The following is a 6,123-nucleotide window of genomic DNA, read 5'->3' as shown; positions in this document are numbered from 1 at the left end:
ACTTTGAATTTATAGCTGCCCAAAGGACAGTTAAAAGCAGTTTTCCATTCATTTCCTTCTTTTATTCTTACTCGGTAGTACACTTCTCTTAAATCTAATTTGGTGAAGATATGGCTCTTTGCTAGATGGGTTAGTAGGTCCTTCAGGAGAGGGAAGGGGTACTTATTCTCCACACTCACACAATTTAACCCCTTGTAATCTACACAGAGCCTCAGCGACCCGTCCTTTTTCTCTTTAAATAACACCGGAGCCCCCACTTGTGATTTAGCCGGTTCAATGAAGCCTCTGGCTAGATTTCTATTCACATACTGCTGTAGTTCCTCATTTTGAGGGGGGACATAGCATACATTTTTGGTTTAGGCAGCTTGGCCCCCAGTAATATTTCAATGGCGCAGTCATTTGATCGGTGCGGTGGTAGGACTTCACATTCCTTCTCACTAAATGCTTCCGCTAAGTCTCAGTACTCCCTAGGGATGAATGGCTCTCCATGTAGGGGAATGGTGGCTACTTTCACTATTTCTGCCAGTGAATAAAGCTCTCCATTAACGTCAAAAGAGCCATGAGGGGGGTTGGGTCCTATCGGCAATCTCACGGCCCTCATCCCCTTTTCCCACCAAATGAAAAGTTTCCATTTGTCTAGCCAAGCTAGACCTAAAATCACAGCTTCAGTCATTTTTGGAGCCAACACAAAACGGATGAGTTTCCAATGTTCACCTGTTTCTAAACGTACTGATTCAGTTAGATGGATGACTAAGGTTCCTGCCATTAAAGATCCATCCGCTTGTTCAAATTTCATGGGTTTGGAAAGCAATCTTGTTCGTATCCCCATATTAATGTCAATTGGCAAGCTGATAATGCATCGGGAGTACCCTGAGTCCACTAGCACCTTCAAATCCATTTGTACCCCTGTCTTAGGGACTATGAGCTTGGCAGTGAGTGAAAAAGATGGAATGGGTCGACTCACCATCAGGTCATTTTCCCCTGCATCATCGCTATCGTAGGGAGCCAGAGTGGTGGTGGATCTGGCTGGAGTCTCGACTCTCTCCTGTGTAAGTGATGCAACCTGGGTGATGGATTCTTGGGCGGCCCAGCTTGACTTTTCTTTGGGTTTCTTCCTTTCTGATGGTCCAGATCTACCTCTCTGCTGGGAATACAAAACCGGACAATTCGCCGCTCAATGTCCCTGCTGACCACACCTGAAGCACTTGATCAGTGGTGCTGGAGAGGGCCTGGGAGATTCAGCTGCTTTTATCACTGGAAGTTGATGGGGAGGTGGTCGTCTGGCAGGTTATGGTCTTGGAGCAGGTCCGGGAGTTGCTGGCTTTTTTCAACAGGTTAATTTGATATCTATCTTTACTGCTATCTGGTACCATTCTTGTAATCAGTCAGGAGATGCAGGTCTGGAATAGGTCATCGTCCAGGCCCTCTTTGAAATGGTGCACCAGGGATTGTTCTGGCCACTGCTCAATAAGGCCTGTGACTCTTCTGAATTCGCACACATAATCCATCACTGGTCTGCCAGCTTGCTTCACTTCGTGAATGTCTTTCTCTGCTCTTAGGGCTATGCAGTTGTCTTCAAATCGGGTTCTCAACCCTCGGGTGAATAGGTTGAAATTCCATAGTTCAGGTGCTTGCTCATTGTACAGACTATTGAGCCACTCAGCAGCTTCTCCCTCCAGGTTAGCTGCAATGACATCAACCATCGCCACCGGGTCTGGATAGGCATCGCCATTGCGGTTCACATAAGAATGCACTTGATTCAAAAAGAAAGTTAACTTCTCAGGATCCCCATCAAATGTAGCTTTTAGGGGGGGCACAGCTATGCGTTGCTGTCAGTCTAGCAGATTGTGCATCAGGTCACGCTGGTGGTCTCTTTCCCGTTCCCTCCTGGGAAGGGGCCCAGGAGTGGCATGGTGACGAGGGTAAAGATCAGGGCTATGTCTTTGGTGATGCGGCTCAGGGCTCCGTTGATAGTGGTGATGGTCAGTGCTGCCCCTATCCCTGTACTGGTCAAGGCTGCCCTGGTCTCTGTAACGGTCAGAACTCTCCCTATGCTGGGGATAATCCAGGCTGCAATAACGCGGGTAGCAATCGGGGTTCTCAGAGGGGGATGGTGCTCAGGTTTAACATACCGTTCTCGGTGTCCAGGGCTGTCATGTTGACGATGACAGACTGGACTTGATGAAGATCAGAACTGGCACGCTGCTGCTGCTGGTCCGGACCTCTCTCCCGCACATGGCTCAAGGCCAATGCTGGTGACTGTGAAGGTGGGGAGGCAGCCCTGGCCCCTAGTACAGAACTAGGACTTCTCCTGATCAGGGAACTGCCCCTGCCTCGTTCATCTCCCCGTTTGCTGGTAGGCAGCGGAAGGGTGACATGCTCCTTGTTTCTCACCTCCAGCCCTTCAAATATCTCCCTAAGGTGCTCAACTAACTGGCTCCAGACTGCAGTCAGGTACCTCCAATCACGGTGCTGTTCTCTTTGCCCCTCGTCTATCAGGAGAGTGTGTCCCTTGGGGAGCTGGCAGCGAGTATTCAGTTTCAGTTGCTTTCGAAGAATCCTTCTTCGGCTGGTTTGTTTCTGATCACTTAGGGTCTCCACTAGGTAGGGTCCACTCAGATGACCAGATGAGCTTTTTAGTCTTTGGTCTTGCTCCCGGTGCTGAAGTATCAGAGACCTTGCTTTCAATCGGCGCAATGGTCTGCGCTAAATCCGCCGATGTAACAGCCGTGGCTGCGGTGCTGGTGACAGGGTTCTCCTTCTTCTTCATATTGGGATCTTCCCTGAGTCTTTGTCAGCCTCCCTTCTACTTTGGGTAGGTGACTGGAGCTCAGGACCCCGTAGTTTCAAAGAAAAAGTGAGTTTTGGGTTAATGTCATGGTTCCGATAGATGAAACCAGTAAAAGAACTTCAAGGCAAGAATTCTTCCTTAAAGAACATTTTATTAGGAAACAAAGTATCAGCACTTACATAGTTGAACCCAAGACTGAGATTCCCTCCCCGCAGATACAAAGTAACATTGCAATTCCCACCCCACAAAAGCTGTCATAAATCACATTCCCCAATTACTGCAAAACATGGGCTTTTCTCTCTGGCTCCTCAGCCCTCCAAAAGCTTATCAGACAATGTCCTTGAGTTCCCACACTTCTGCATTGTTATGGCTAATTAAACCCTCAAGCATTTACCCCATCCCCCCTTCTACATCTGAACTCTAAAAGAACAGAAAAGGCATATTAAAAGCTAAAGTAAAATGGCTGCTGATTCTCAGTTGTCAGAGCGTGGACATCTATTGTCACAGTGTTGACAGTAATTTTGTGTTTTCCTATTACTGTTATTATTTTAAATCCACCTCAAATTTTGCTCAGAGGGTGCAGTTATACCATGCTTATGGAAATCTGGGTTTTCTCATAGGGTTTCTTGAACTCTCCACATTATCTGAGCCCTGCCTTGCTGTGAATGGATAAAGTTTTTGCTCAAAGGACTTTTTTAAAAAGAAGATTCTTGGTTACTTAATGCAATACAACCACCTGCTCCCCATGGATTTTCAGAGTTCTTTGCAAGGGAAAAAAAGACAGATGCTGGATTTGGTTTAATGCATTTACATTTACATTGTGTTTGCACAGCCATGAATTCACTGGAGCAGAATGCCTATATTCACTTTCAGCAGAACTCTGTTGGGCCCATTTCAATTCAAAACAGCAGGGAGGGTCTACACTTACCATGACGTATTTTTCTCTCCTTCGCCCTGCATAAATCACGGAATAATCTGGTGAATTCTCTTCTGAATGATGTTTTATCTGTGACTGTCTCTCTATTAGCAGGCTTCATTTGTATGACTTAAGAATCAGGGCCTCTTAATGGCCTTACATCATTGCTAGGTTTGCTGTCTTTTTCCGCTATTTTATTTGTCATAACCGTAATAGCAATTTGGCATGCTGATGTGGGCAGATTATAAACAGAACAAGCTGCCTTAGGTTTTAGGGTAGGTCCCCAGTTCAATTAGCTTTTAAGTAAAAAACAAAAACAAATATATTATGCAGACAAATTAGGAGTGCAGAGAAAAATATGAAGAATGGGAGATTAGGTTCTTTGGCTTTAAAACATCTTCCATGGGTGAGTTTTAGCAAAGCTCATTGAAAATGAAGCATATATCTTGCAGAAATGCCTTACGTAAGCCCTCTTTTCTCAAAAAGCAATTAGAAACAGAATCTCTCACCTCCCTGTAATATTCATGTTGAGATACATTTTGCATTACATTTGCCTGACATAAAGATGAACTGACAGATGCTGCAGTATGAAGAGGAATAGTTCTGAGAAGCACCTTTTATAACATCAACATTTGGGCATCACTTCTCCTTTTTTTTTTTTTACTCATCCCATCTCTTGCTTTGTGCACACAGAAAAGCTTATTCCACCTTTAAAACTGCAATAATTTAGAGACAGATCGCACTTCAGCCTTCATTGTTTTGCTAGAAAACTCTGGAAAACAAGACCAGGCTCATGCCAAGCAGACACTATGTGATTGATTGGACCTGCAATCTTCCCCCGCTTTTTTAAAACTTTATTTAGTAAAACTGAACTGGATTTTGATGAGTTTTTATTTTCTTGTCAAAATGTGCATGTTTGACAAGGCAGGGTAGTTTTTTTTATTGAACAAATATGTAAATCACACAAATTCAAAGCTCTTTTTTGCAACAGTTTTTACAGACCTGGATATGCGTATTCTTCATAAAGTGGTGAGCTATGTGATGCATCATCAGATGTAGAAACTTTTTACTGTTTTAGCATCACTCAAGTTTGCATCATTGCTTGGAAATATAGCATGAAAAAGATCAAAGACAACTACATCCCCCTTTCATTGAAATGACGCCTCTATAATAATAATAATAATAATAATAATAATAGTAGTAGTAGTAGTAGTAGTAGTAGTAGTAATAGTAGTAGTAGTAAAGTTGAAAGGTACCTTGGAGGTCATCTAGTCCAACCCCCTGCTCAGGCAGGAAACCCTATAGCATTTCAGAAAAATGGCTCTATGGGACAATGCCCCAAAGCTTATGTAATCATAATTTGCTAGCTGGACTGGTCAAAGCACCGACATTTTGATAGTTACAGAACTATCCCATAGAAACAATAGAAAAATGATTAGCAATAGCAACAGGATTTAGACTTATATACCACTCCATTATGGTTTACAGCACTCTCTGAGCAGTTTACAAGTCAGCATATTGCTCCCAACAATCTGGGTCCTCATTTTACCAATCTCAGAAGGATAGAAGACTGAGTCAACCTTTAGATGGTCAGAATCAAAACCCTGGCTGTGGGCAGAGTTAGCTTGCAATACTGCATTCTAACCAGTGCACCATAACAGCTTCTATTGTATTGTTTGATTACTAAATTAAAAAGTAATAGAAGGTAGAAGTAACTTTAATCTGTGGTAAATGAAATAGTTGTCTAAATTAGGCCTGGACAAAAAGAAATATGCTGCTACTTCACAGGGTCTGCAAATCTGCTCCATGGGGCGAGACTCGGTTGCTGGGCAAGGTGAGGATATCATAGTGCTAGGCTGCAGCTTATTTCTGCTGTGGCTACAAAGTTTGCAAAATGATAGACCAGTGATGGCGAACCTTTTAGAGACCGAGTGCCCAAACTGCAACCCAAAACCCACTTATTTATCGCCGGGTGCTGGGTGGGCGTGGCCCACTGGATGAGCGTGGCTGTGGTGGTCATGGCAGATTGGGTGGGTGGTGCCAAGGTGGGCGTGATCACCTCGATATTGCTTGTGGGGAGGGACATCTGTGGGGGCCGGGCAGGGTTGGGGGAGATCCAGGGGGTCTCTGGCAGGTGGGGCGGTGGGCAGGAGGCTCATCCTGGGGGGGTGAGGCAAGGCAAGGCAAGGCAGGGCAGGGGTGTCATTGTCACAGGGCAAGGCGAGGCAGGGGCCAGGGTGGCTGCTGCCTGATACCATTGGCCCCTGCACACAGAGGCCAGCGAGCACATGGGTGCTGGGATGTATCCAGCCACGTGGGACCTCGGCGAGTTAGCGGGAGGCTGGTTGAAGAGGGACAGTTGCCATCTCCGGGCCATGGCGCGTGTGCCCACAGAGAGGGCTCTGAGTGCCACCTC

Source organism: Protobothrops mucrosquamatus, unplaced genomic scaffold (genome assembly GCF_001527695.2).
Source record: "Protobothrops mucrosquamatus isolate PMUCROS unplaced genomic scaffold, P.Mucros_1.0 scaffold757, whole genome shotgun sequence".
Classification (NCBI taxonomy): domain Eukaryota; kingdom Metazoa; phylum Chordata; class Lepidosauria; order Squamata; family Viperidae; genus Protobothrops; species Protobothrops mucrosquamatus.
The sequence above is the reverse complement of the archived record's forward strand: the minus strand, read 5'-3'. Positions refer to the sequence as shown.